The sequence below is a fragment of the Oryx dammah genome, unplaced genomic scaffold, assembly GCF_014754425.2.
Source record: "Oryx dammah isolate SB20612 unplaced genomic scaffold, SCBI_Odam_1.1 HiC_scaffold_9, whole genome shotgun sequence".
NCBI classification, from domain to species: domain Eukaryota; kingdom Metazoa; phylum Chordata; class Mammalia; order Artiodactyla; family Bovidae; genus Oryx; species Oryx dammah.
In genome coordinates, this window is record NW_024070193.1 from 54,083,411 (window position 1) to 54,095,850 (window position 12,440).

The following is a 12,440-nucleotide window of genomic DNA, read 5'->3' on the forward strand; positions in this document are numbered from 1 at the left end:
TTCATTAGTCTTGAGATAAAGTTCTGATTTCTCTTGTGATTTCTTCTTTGACTCATTGGTTAAGAGTATGTTGTTGAGTTTCCACATACCTGTGGATTTCTCAGTTTTCCTTCCACTACTGATTTCTAGTTTAATTGCACTGTGATTGGAAAAGATACTTTGATTTCAGTCTTAAAATTCATTAACTTGTTTTGTGGGCTGACATCCAGTCTATCCAGTGGGATGTCCCACACAATTGAGAAAAATGTGTATTCTGCTATTTGATGGGGCCATCAGTACGTGTATGGTAAGTCCAGTTGGACTACGGTGATGTTTGTCTTTTATTGATCCTGTCTTGGTTGTTTTTATCCATTATCGATAGTGGGGTATTGAAATCTATTATTTTATAGCTGTGTATTTCCTCAATTCTATAAATGTTTGCCTTGTACATTGTGGAGCTTTGATGTTTGGTGGATGTATGGCTATAATAGTTATACCTTCTTAGTGAATTGATTCTTTTATCAGTATATAATGTCCCTGTGTCTGGTAAGTTTTTGACCTAAAAGTTTAATTTGCCTGATACCAGTATAACCATCCTTGCCTTGGCTACTGTTTGCATGAAATATTTCCTTCATCCTTTTACTTCGAATGTACACGTTTTCTTAGATCTCAGGTGAGTCTCTTACAGACAGCATATAGTTGAACGTTGTTTTAAAATCCATTCTGGGAGTTCCCCCCTGGTAATCCAGTGGTTAAGAATCCACCTGCCAATGCAGGGGACATGGGTTTGATCCCTGGTCCAGGAAGATCCCACCTTCCATACAACTACCAAACCCACACACCACAGCTACTGAAGCCTGCATGCCTAGAGCCTGTGCTCTGCCAAGAAGCCTCCGAAACGAGAAACCTGCGCACTGCAATGAAGAGTATAGCCCCTGTTCACCACAGTTAGAGAAAGCCCTCACACAGCAATGAAGTCCTAGCACAGCCAAAAATAAAGTAAAAAAAAAAAAAAAATCCATTCTGTCTGTTTATGTCTTCTGATTGAGGAATTTCATCTATTCACATTTAAACTAATTACTGATAATGATGTACTCCTGCCATTTTGTTTGTTTTCTGGGCGTCTTCCAGCATCACTGTCCTGCATTTTCTCCATTATTGTCTTCCTTGGGATTTAGTTGATTTTTCTTTTCTTTTTGAAGTGATAAATTGATTCCTCTGTCATTTTTGTCTGTATTCTATAATTATTTCACTTGTGGTTATTAGATTACATATACCATCCTAAAGTTATAACAATCTATTTTAAATTAATACCAATTTTAGTCATGTAAAACTTTTTTTAAAATATAAATTTAATTGGAGGTTAATTACTTTACAATATTATATTGGTTTTGCCATACATCAACGTGAATCCACCACAGGTATACATGTGTTCCCCATCCTGAACCCCCCTTCCTCCTCCCTCCCTGTACCATCCCTCTGGGCCGTCTCAGTGCACCAGCCCTGAGCATCCTGTATCATGCATCGAACCGGGACTGGCGATTCATTTCATATATGATATTATACATGTTTCAATGCCATTCTCCCAAATCATCCCACCCTCTCCCTCTCCCACAGAGTCCAAAAGACTGTTCTATACATCTGTGTCTCTTTTTGCTGTCTCTCATACTGGGTTATCGTTAACATCTTTCTAAATTCCATATATATGCATTAGTATTACTGTATTGGTGTTTTTCTTTCTGGATTACTTCACTCTGATACAATCGGCTCCAGTTTCATCCACCTCATTAGAACGGATTCAAATGTATTCTTTTTAACAGCTGAGTAATACTCCATTGTGTATTTGTACCACAGCTTTCTTATCTATTCATCTGCTAATGGACATCTAGGTTGCTTCCATGTCCTGGCTATTATAAACAGTGCTGCAGTGAACACTGGGGTACACGTGTCTCTTTCAATTCTGGTTTCCTCGGTGTGTATGCCCAGCAGTGGGATTGCTGGGTCATAAGGCAGTTCTGTTTCCAGTTTTTTAAGGACTCTCTGCACTGTTCTCCATAGTGGCTGTACTAGTTTGCATTCCCACCAACAGTGTAAGAGGGTTCCCTTTTCTCCACACCCTCTCCAGCACTTATTGCTTGTAGACTTTTGGATTGCAGCCATTCTGACTGGCATGAAATGGTACCTCACTGTGGTTTTGATTTGCATTTCTCTGATAATGAGTAATGTTGAGCATCCTTTCATGTGTGTGTTAGCCATCTACATGTCTTCTTTGGAGAAATGTCTGTTTAGTTCTTTGGCCCATTTTTTGATAGGGTCGTTTATTTTTCTGGAATTGAGCTGCAGGAGCTGGTTGTATATTTTTGAGATTAGTTGTCAGTTGCTTCGTTTGCTATTATTTTCTCTCATTCTGAAGGCTGTCTTTTCACGTTGCTTAGAGTTTCCTTTGTTGTGCAGAAGCTTTTAAGTTTAGGCCCCATTTGTTTATTTTTGCTTTTATTTCCAATATTCTGGGAGGTAGGTCATAGAGGATCCTGCTGTGATTTATGTCGGAGAATGTTTTGCCTATGTTCTCCTCTAGGAGTTTTATAGTTTCTCATGTAAAACTCTTAATCCTTTACAGCTTCATCCTTTTTTCTTGATGTCACCAATCATATTTTTATATATTGTGTACCAATTAACATAGGTTTATGCTTATTTCTACGTGCCTGCCTTTTAAAGCATGTAGAATGTTACATTCAAAATTATAGTAATTGGTTTTCATATTTCTCCATGTGTTTACATTTTTATAGCTTTGAGTTACTGTTGAAAGCCTTTCAACTTAAAGAATGACTTTGTAGAGTGGTAATGAAACCTCTTAGCTTTTGTTCATCTGGAAAGATCTTGAAATGTATAGAATTCTTGGTTTACAGTTTTTTCTTTCAGCATTTTAAAGGTACATTCTTACTGCATGAAGGGATAAGAAAGCCTTCTTCAGCGATCAATGCAAAGAATTAGAGGAAAACAACACAATGGGAAAGACTAGAGATCTCTTCAAGAAAATCAGAGATACCAAGGGAATATTTCATGCACAGATGGGCTCGATAAAGGACAGAAATGGTCTGGACCTAACAGAAGCAGAAGATATTAAGAAGAGGTGGCAAGAATACACGGAAGAACTGTACAAAAAAGATCTTCACAACCCAGATAATCATGATGATGTGATCACTAATCTAGAGCCAGGCATCTTGGAATGTTAAGTCAAGTGGGCCTTAGAAAGCATCACTATGAACAAAGCTAGTGGAGGTGATGGAATTCCAGTGGAACTGTTTCAAATCCTGAAAGATGATGCTGTGAAAGTGCTGCACTCAATATACCAGCAAATTTGGAAAACTCAGCAGTGGCCACAGGACTGGAAAAGGTCAGTTATCATTCCAATCCCAAAGAAAGGCAATGCAAAAGAATGCTCAAACTACTGCACAATTGCACTCATCTCACATGCTAGTAAAGTAATGCTCAAAATTCTCTAAGCCAGGCTTCAGCAATACGTGAACCGTGAACTCCCTAATGTTCAAGCTGGTTTTAGATAGGGCAGAGGAACCAGAGATCAAATTGCCAACATCCGCTGGATCATGGAAAAAGCAAGAGAGTTCCAGAAAAACCTCTATTTCTGCTTTATTGAGTATGCCAAAGCCTTTGACTGTGTGGATCACAATAAACTGTGGAAAATTCTGAAAGAGATGAGAATACCAGACCACCTAACCTGCCTCTCGAGAAATCTGTATCCAGGTCAGGAAGCAACAGTTAGAACTGGACATGGAACAACAGACTGGTTCCAAATAGGAAAAGGAGTATGTCAAGGCTGTATATTGTCACCCTGCTTATTTAACTTCTATGCAGAGTACATCATGAGAAAGGCTGGACTGGAAGAAACACAAGCTGGAATCAAGATTGCTGGGAGAAATATCAATCACCTCAGATATGCAGATGACACCACCCTTTTGCAGAAAGTGAAGAGGAGCTAAAAAGCCTCTTGATGAAAGTGAAAGAGGAGAGCGAAAAAGTTGGCTTAAAGCTCAACATTCACAAAACTAAGATCATGGCATCTGGTCCCATCACTTCATGGCAAATAGATGGGGAAACAGTGGAAGCAGTGTCAGACCTTATTTTTGGGGGCTCCAAAATCTCTGCAGATGGTGACTGCAGCCATGAAATGAAAAGACACTTACTCCTTGGAAGAAAAGTTATGACCAACCTAGATAGCATATTAAAAAGCAGAGACATTACTTTGCCGACTAAGGTCCGTCTAGTCAAGGCTATGGTTTTTCCAGTAGTCATGTGTGGCTGTGAGAGTTGGACTGTGAAGAAAGCTGAGTGCCGAAGAATGGACGCTTTTGAACTGTGGTATTGGAGAAGACTCTTGAGAATCCCTTGGACTGCAAGGAGATTCAACCAGTCCATTCTGAAGGAAATCAGCCCTGGGATTTCTTTGAAGGGAATGATGGTAAAGCTGAAAGTCCAGTACTTTGGCCACCTCATGTGAAGAGTTGACTCATTGGAAAAGACTCTGATGCTGGGAGGGATTGGGGGCAGAAGGGGACGACCGAAGATGAGATGGCTGGATGGCATCACCGACTCGATGGACGTGAGTCTGAGTGAATTCTGGGAGTTGGTGATGGACAGGGAGGCCTGGCATGCTGCGATTCATGGGTTTGCAAAGAGTCGGACACGACTGGGCGACTGAACTCAACTATTGCTTTCAAGATTTTCTTAGCTTTTGGCTTTCAGTAGTTTAAGTATAGTGTGTCTCAGTTTGTGGTCAATATGGGTTCCTTTCTGTTTAACGTACTTGACATTCACTAAGTTTCTTAAATTTATAGATTCATGTCTATAAATTTGGGAAGTTTTTTTGCCATTATTTCTTCAGATCTCATGGCCCCTTCCTCTCTCCCTTCTTGGACTCCTATAATGTAATATTGGTCCATTTAATGGTGCCCTTTGTGCTCTTTCCACTTTTTTAACACAAGAAGACGCTACACATGGGCATCACAAGAATCAGATTGACTGATTATATTCTTTGCAGCCAAAGATGGAGAAGCTCTATACAGTCAGCAAAAACAAGACTGGGGGCTGACTGTGGCTCAGATCATGAACTCCTTATTGCCAAATTCAGACTTAAATTGAAGAAAGTGGGGAAAATCCCTGGACCATTCAGGTATGACCTAAATCAAATCCCTTATGATTATACAGTGGGAGTGAGAAATAAATTTAAGGGACTAGATCTGATGGAGTGCCTGAGGAACTACGGATGGAGGTTCGTGACATTGTACAGGAGACAGGAATCAATACCATCACCAAGAAAAAGAAATGCAAAAAAGCAAAATGGCTGTCTGAGGAGGCCTTACAAATAGATGTGAAAAGAAGGGAAGCGAAAAGCAAAGATATACCCATTTGAATGCAGAGTTCCAAAGAATAGCAAGGAGAGCTATTCAAGGAAGCTAAGAAAGCCTTCCTCAGCGATCAATGGAAAGAAACAGAGGAAAACAATAGAATGGGTAAGACAGAGATCTCTTCAAGAAAATCGCTCAAAATGCTCTAACTACCTCACAGTTGCACTCATCTCACATGCTAAAGTAATGCTCAAAATTCTTTAGGCTAGGCTTCAGCAATACATGAACCATGAATTTCCAGATATTTAAGCTGGTATTAGAAAAGGCAGAGGAACCAGAGATCAAATTGCCAACATCTGCTGGATCATCAAAAAAGCAAGAGAGTTCCAGAAAAACATCTAAATCTGCTTTATTGATTATGCCAAAGCCTTTGACTGTGTGGATCACAATAAACTGTGGAAAATTCTGAAGGAGATGGGAATACCAGACCACCTGACCTGCCTCTTGAGAAACCTATATGCAGGTCAGGAAGCAACAGTTAGAACTGGACATGGAACAACAGACTGGTTCCAAATAGGAAAAGGAGTACGTCAAGGCTGTATATTGTCACCCTGCTTATTTAACTTCTGTGCAGAGTACATCCTGAGAAACGCTGTACTGGAAGAAACACAATCTGGATTCAAGATTGGCGGGAGAAATATCAACCTCAGATATGTAGATGACACCACCCTTATGGCAGATAGTGAAGAGGATCTAAAGAGCCTCTTGATGAAAATGAAAGAGGAGAGTGAAAAAGTTGGCTTAAAGCTCAACATTCAGAAAACTAAGATCATGGCATGTGGTCCCATCGCTTCATAGCAAATAGATGGGGAACAGTGGCTATTTTTTGGGGCTCCAAAATCACTGCAGATGGTGACTGCAGCCATGAAATTAAAAGACGCTTACTCCTTGGAAGGAAAGTTATGACTAACCTAGACAGCATATTAAAAAGCAGAGACAACTTTGTCAACAAAGGTCCGTCTAGTCAAGGCTATGGTTTTTCCAGTAGTCATGTATGGATGTGAGAGTTGGACTATAAAAAAAGCGGAGTGCCAAGGAATTGATAGTTTTTAACTGTGATCTTGGAGAAGACTCTTGAGAGTCCCTTGGACTGAGAGGAGATCAAACCAGTCCATCCAAAAGGAAATCAGTCCTGGGTGTTCACTGGACGGACTGATGTTGAAGCTGAAACTCTAAATACTTCGGCCACCTGATGTGAAGAGCTGACCCATTTCAAAAGACCCTGATGCTGGGAAAGATTGAGGGCAGGAGGAGAGGGGGACGACAGAGGATGAGATGGTTGGATGATATCACCAACTCAATGGACATGGGTTTGGGTGGACTCCAGGAGTTGGTGAAGGACAGGGAGGCCTCGTGTGCTGCAGTTTCATGGGTTCGCAGAGTTGGACATGACTGAGCAACTGAACTGAATTGACCTAATAACTTCAATTGACCTCTCCATGACTGATTCTTTCTTCCTGTTAAAACACTTTTACTCAACTTTTTTCAGCTCCAGAATTTGAATTTTTTCTAAAAGGATAATTTCTTAGTTGATATTCTGTATTTTGAGTTACTTTAGTTCGTTGTGTTTTATTTCTATGAGCTTAAGACCTTTGACTTTTTAAGTCTTTGTCTAATATATCTGATGCCAATTTCTTAAAGATGATTGTTATTTTCTTCCTCTATTAGATAGGACTTGTTTTTTTCTGTTTCTTTTTATCTCTTGTGATATTTTGTTGAACACTGGGCATTTGAAGAAAATAACCGTCTCTCTGAATGTTTTCACTGCTGCACACCGGGGAAGACCTTCACTGATGTGTAAGGCGTTTGAGCCTTGGGATCAGCCTGAAGTGGAAATTTCTCTCAGGTGTTTTTCTGAACACATGTCCTGTCTGGGGCTGTATACCACTGAGTCCTCCTTATATGTGACTGTTTTTACGTCTTAATTTTTCACAGACTTTCCCTTTAGCTTCTTCTCAGGACCTTAGATACTCTTGTTGTTTTACCTGTAATTTCTTGACCAGGCATCTCCATGTCTGTAGTCTCACTATAGCCACTCTGTTGTTTTTTAAATACTGGAGTAGAGCTGGAGTAATGTGTTTCAGGTGTACAGAAAAGTGATTTGACTTTATATATATATACACACACACATCTATTCCTTTTCCCATTCTTTTCCTATCTAGATTGCTACAGAACATCTAGTGGAGTTCCCTGTGCTATACAGTAGGTCTTTGTTGATTATATATATTAATGTGTATATTCCAATCCCAAACCCTTCTCTCCACCTTTATCCTGCCCCACCTTCCCCCTTTCATAACCATAAACTAATTTTTAAGTCTGTGAGTCTGTTTTGTAAGTTTATGTCAGTTTTTTTTTTAGATTCCACTTAAGTACTATCATATGGTATTTCTTTTATTTAACTTATTAGTATGATAATCTCCAGGCACATCCATGTTTCTGCAAATGGCATTATTTGAACCATTCCATTGTGTATATATACCCATCTTTATCCATTCATTTGTTGGACATTCAGATTGCTTCCATGTCTTGGCTGTTGTAATCAGCACTGCAGTGAACACTGGGGTGCATGTGCTGTTGAATTATGGTTTCCTCTGGATATATGCCTAGGAGGAGGATTTCTGGATCATATGGTAACTTTTCAGTTTTTTGAGGAACTTCATACTGTTCTCTATAGTGGTTGTACCAAATTACATTCCCTGCAACAGTGTAGAAGAGTTCCCTTTTCTCCATGCCCTCTTCAGCATTTATTATTGTACACTTTTTGATGGCCTCTCACTGTAATTTTGAGTATGTTCCCATGGGCCTCCTGGAGAAATGTGTAGTTCTGCCCATTTTTTTTGACTGGGTTCTGTTTTTTATATTGAGCTGCATGAGCTGTTTGTAGATTAATCCCTTGTTGGTCGTATTATTTGCAAATATTATTTTCCTCATTCTGTGGACTTTCTCACTTTGTTTATGGTTTCCTTCACTGTGCAAAAGCTTTTGAGTTTACCTAAGTCCTATTTATTTCCATTGCAATGGCAACCCACTCCAGTACTCTTGCCTGGAAAATCCCATGGACAGAGGAGCCTGGTAGGCTGCAGTCCATGGGGTCGTGAACAGTAGGACACAACTGAGCAACTTCACTTTCACTTTTCACTTCCATGCATTGGAGAAGGAAATGGCAACCCACTCCAGTGTTCTTGCCTGGAGAATCCCAGGGACGGGGGAGCCTGGTGGGCTGCCATCTATGGGGTCGCACAGAGTCAGACACGCCTTAAGTGACTTAGCAGCAGTAGCAGCAGCAGGGGACAGCTTGAAAAAGATAGTTATAATTTATGTGAGTGTTCTTCCCCATGTTTTCCTGTTTTATAATTAGGTTCTTACATTTAGATCTTTATTTTTGTGTATAGTTAAAGAATGTCCTAATTTGTTTTACACGTAAGCTGTCTAGTTTTCTCTACTTATTGAAGAGACTGCCTTTCTTCCATTGTAGTCTTCCCTCCTTTATCATAGCTCGACCATAGTCGTGTGGGTAATTTCTGGGCTTTCTACCCTGTTCTGATGATCTATATTGCTGTTTTTGTGCTAGTACCACACTATGTGACTGTAGCTATGTAATACAGTTGAAGTCAGGGAACCTGATTCCTCCAGGTCTGTTTTTCTTTCTCAAGCTTTCTTTGGGTGTTCAGGTAGTTTGTGTTTCTATAAAAACAGTAAGTTTTATGAGCAGTGTCTGCCTTTCTTCAGCTTTCCCAGCCTGAGACATGAGCCATACCACTTTTCTCTAACAAGTTAGAGTGAAAAAGACTTTTTTTTCTTCAGGTAGCCCTAGATACATCAGACTGTTGCACGTAAGTTCTATTCTTTTCCCTCCTATTTGAGAGGGGATGCTGAAGTATATGCCCAGTAGTGGGATTGCTGGGTCATGGGGTAGTTCTATTTTTAGTATTTTACAAAACCTCCCAACTGTTCCCCATAGTGGCTGTATCAGTTTACAGTCCCACTAACAGTGCAAGGGTTCCCTTTTTTCCACAGCCTCTCCAGCATTTATTGTTGTAGATTTTTTGATAATGGCCATTTCTGACATGTCTGCATTTTTGTAATAGTGATGTTGAGCATCTTTTCATGTGCCTCTTGGCCATCTGTTTATGTTTGTTGGAGAAATGTCTAGATCTTCTGTCCATTTTTGATTGAGTTTATATATTCTGGAGATGAATCCTTTGTTTATTGCTTCATTTGCAGCTATTTTCTCCCATTCTGAGGGCTGTCTTTTTGTCTTGTTTATGGTTTCCTTTGCTGTGCAAAAGCTTTTAATCAGGCCCCATTTTTTTTTCTTTTAAAAATTTTCATTACTCTTCAAGGTGGGTCAAAAACTACAAAGCTACAGTAATTAAAACAGTATGGTTTTGATATAAAAACAGAAATATCAATCAGTGATATAGGACAGAAAGTCCAGAGCTAAACTCACACAGTTATGGTCACCTACTGAGTGGCTTCCCTGGTGGCTCAGAGGTTAAAGCATCTGCCTGCAATGCAGGAGACCCGGGTTCAATCCCTGGGTCGGGAAGATCCCCTGGAGAAGGAAATGGCAATCCACTCCAGTATTCTTGCCTGGAGAGTCCCATGGACGGAGAAGCCTAGTAGGTTACAGTCCATGGGGTCACAAAGAATCAGACACGACTGAGCGACTTCACCACCACCACTGCCACCACCGAGTGACAAAGGTGGCAAAAACACACAGTGAAGAAAAGACAGCCTTTTCAGTAAGTGGTGCTGGGAAATGGGACAGTTCCATGTAAAAGGATGAAATCAGAACACTTCCAAACACAGCACTATTTTTAACGTGACTTTTCCATGATTGGGCATGTGTTCAGTGCTGTAGACCAAGGACCATTTTCCAGAACCCCTATAAAATTATTTTAGCTAGTTTCTTGTTTGTTCTTATTTTAAATGTCTCATGAAGCATCAAGGGGCTTGGTCTTGTGTGTGCTAAAATCAAGTGCACGGTGTAAAGGAGCCGCACACAAATGTAATCACAATCCAACTCAAGTGAAACATGCCATCACTCACTCCAGAGCCTTTTTCTAAAATCAGAGTCCCCATTATTGTCCCCCAACTCTCCTCCCCCCGAGTTGACCTATAATCCAACTTTGTGAGCAAACCACATCCTGCTTTATAGCTTTAATACTATGTACACATTCCTAAATGATACATAGTTTGCCTGCTTTTGAACTGTATATAAATGGAATCGTATAATCTTTTGGCTTGTAAACTCAAACTTTTTATGATCATCAATGTTATTCCTTATCAATGTAGTGTACTTTTTCCTTCTATACTGTTCCTCTATAAGAATATGTTACTATCAACTTAGCTACTTTTGACAGACTTTAGAATTGCAGGGATATGGGATATACATCTTCAGTGTGCATCAGCCAACTCCTGAGTCGTCTTAAATTTTAAGTTCCCATCAGCAATGCATATGTTTGTATTTTGGCTAACCTGATGGGTATGTTTCTTTTATTTCTCATTTGGATTTCTTCTGTTAAGGACTAATCAAAAATCATCATGTTTTCTCCCTAAGCATTCTTTACAGAGTCTGGACATTAATCCTACATCTGCTGCAGGCTGGGCGACAACACATCCCCGCTTAGCCCAGGCACCCAGTATAGGCCTGCAGCCTCGGTCAATATTTAAAGGTCACTGAACAAAGGTAGAGAGCTCACAGTACCCAAGTTCAAGATTTACTGAAAAGCTGTAGTTATCAGTGTACCAAGAGGATACACACAGACTGATGAAACATTAAGAATGTTGGTCAGTTTTTAAGTCTTTTCAACAAATGATGTTGGCTCAACTGAAAAAACTCACACAAGTCATATACAAAAACTAATTCAACAGATTACAGATTTAAAAGTTAATTCTATGTTGGCCAAAAAGGTATGAAATGGGAGGTTAACTAATGAGTCTGTTTTTCTATTCCTGGACAAAGGGAGCTAAGATAAACTTATCTACCTTCTATACTATCTGTTGCCTCAAATAGCTAGAGCCAGAAAAACATTAAAAAATAGATCATATTTATCAAAAGACAAAGAGGATTATATATTTCCTTCAGCAGGGTACAGGCCTGAGCTCTGATTCATGTTAATCTAAGTTTGTCAAAGAACAGATCTTGCTTTATCTATTTGGCCTGTCTGAATAATTACCACAGTGTGCTGAGGTTAAGAGAATGCACTGTTATCACAGTCAGTCTGGCTGCCATTGACCTTGAGTTTTCATTCATTCAATCTTGTATCTCCAGCCTTTACTGAAACTCCATTCAACAAAAGCAGACAGTTGGTACTCTAATCAAAATGCCTCCAAGATCTTAGAAATAAGACAACTCACCAAGAATATTCCATATTGTCCAAGTAAATAAAGAGCTAGACAACCTAAATTTTGTGGCTCCCAGACATGGTCACAATGTCTAGCTATTATACACCAAGATAGAGGTGAACATGTTCAGAAACATATGCTGTTTTAGGATTGAAAGGACCATCAGTAATTTTGTTCCTAATATTCTGCTTCTGACAATAGTGAACTGGGGGAGTTTGGACCAACTCTTTAGCTAAAGCCAAGTAGTAAAGCTAGACATGGGAAAATTGCTTAGTTGTGTCCAACTCTTTGTGACCCCATGGACTATATATATAGTCCATGGAATTTTCCAGGCAAGAATACTGGAGTGGGTAGCCTTTGCCTTCTCTGGGTGACTCATCCCAACCCAGGGATCGAACCCAGGTCTCCCGTATTGCAGGTGGATTCTTTACCAGCTGAGCCACCAGGGAAGTGGACAAGAAATAATATACCTGTTTCAAGACTTCACAGAACCAAGACTGCATCACCACACAGAATCCAGAAGATGGAAATGAGACAGAAGGCCTGGCGTTTGAGGCCATTTCCCCCTGGAAACTGGCAGAGACTTTGTAGAACTAAGAGGACAAAGGCTGGTATTAAAACCTGCATGGATGAGGTCCTTGCAGGGTTTCTAGTCTGGGAATCATGAACCAGCTCTCAGAGAGC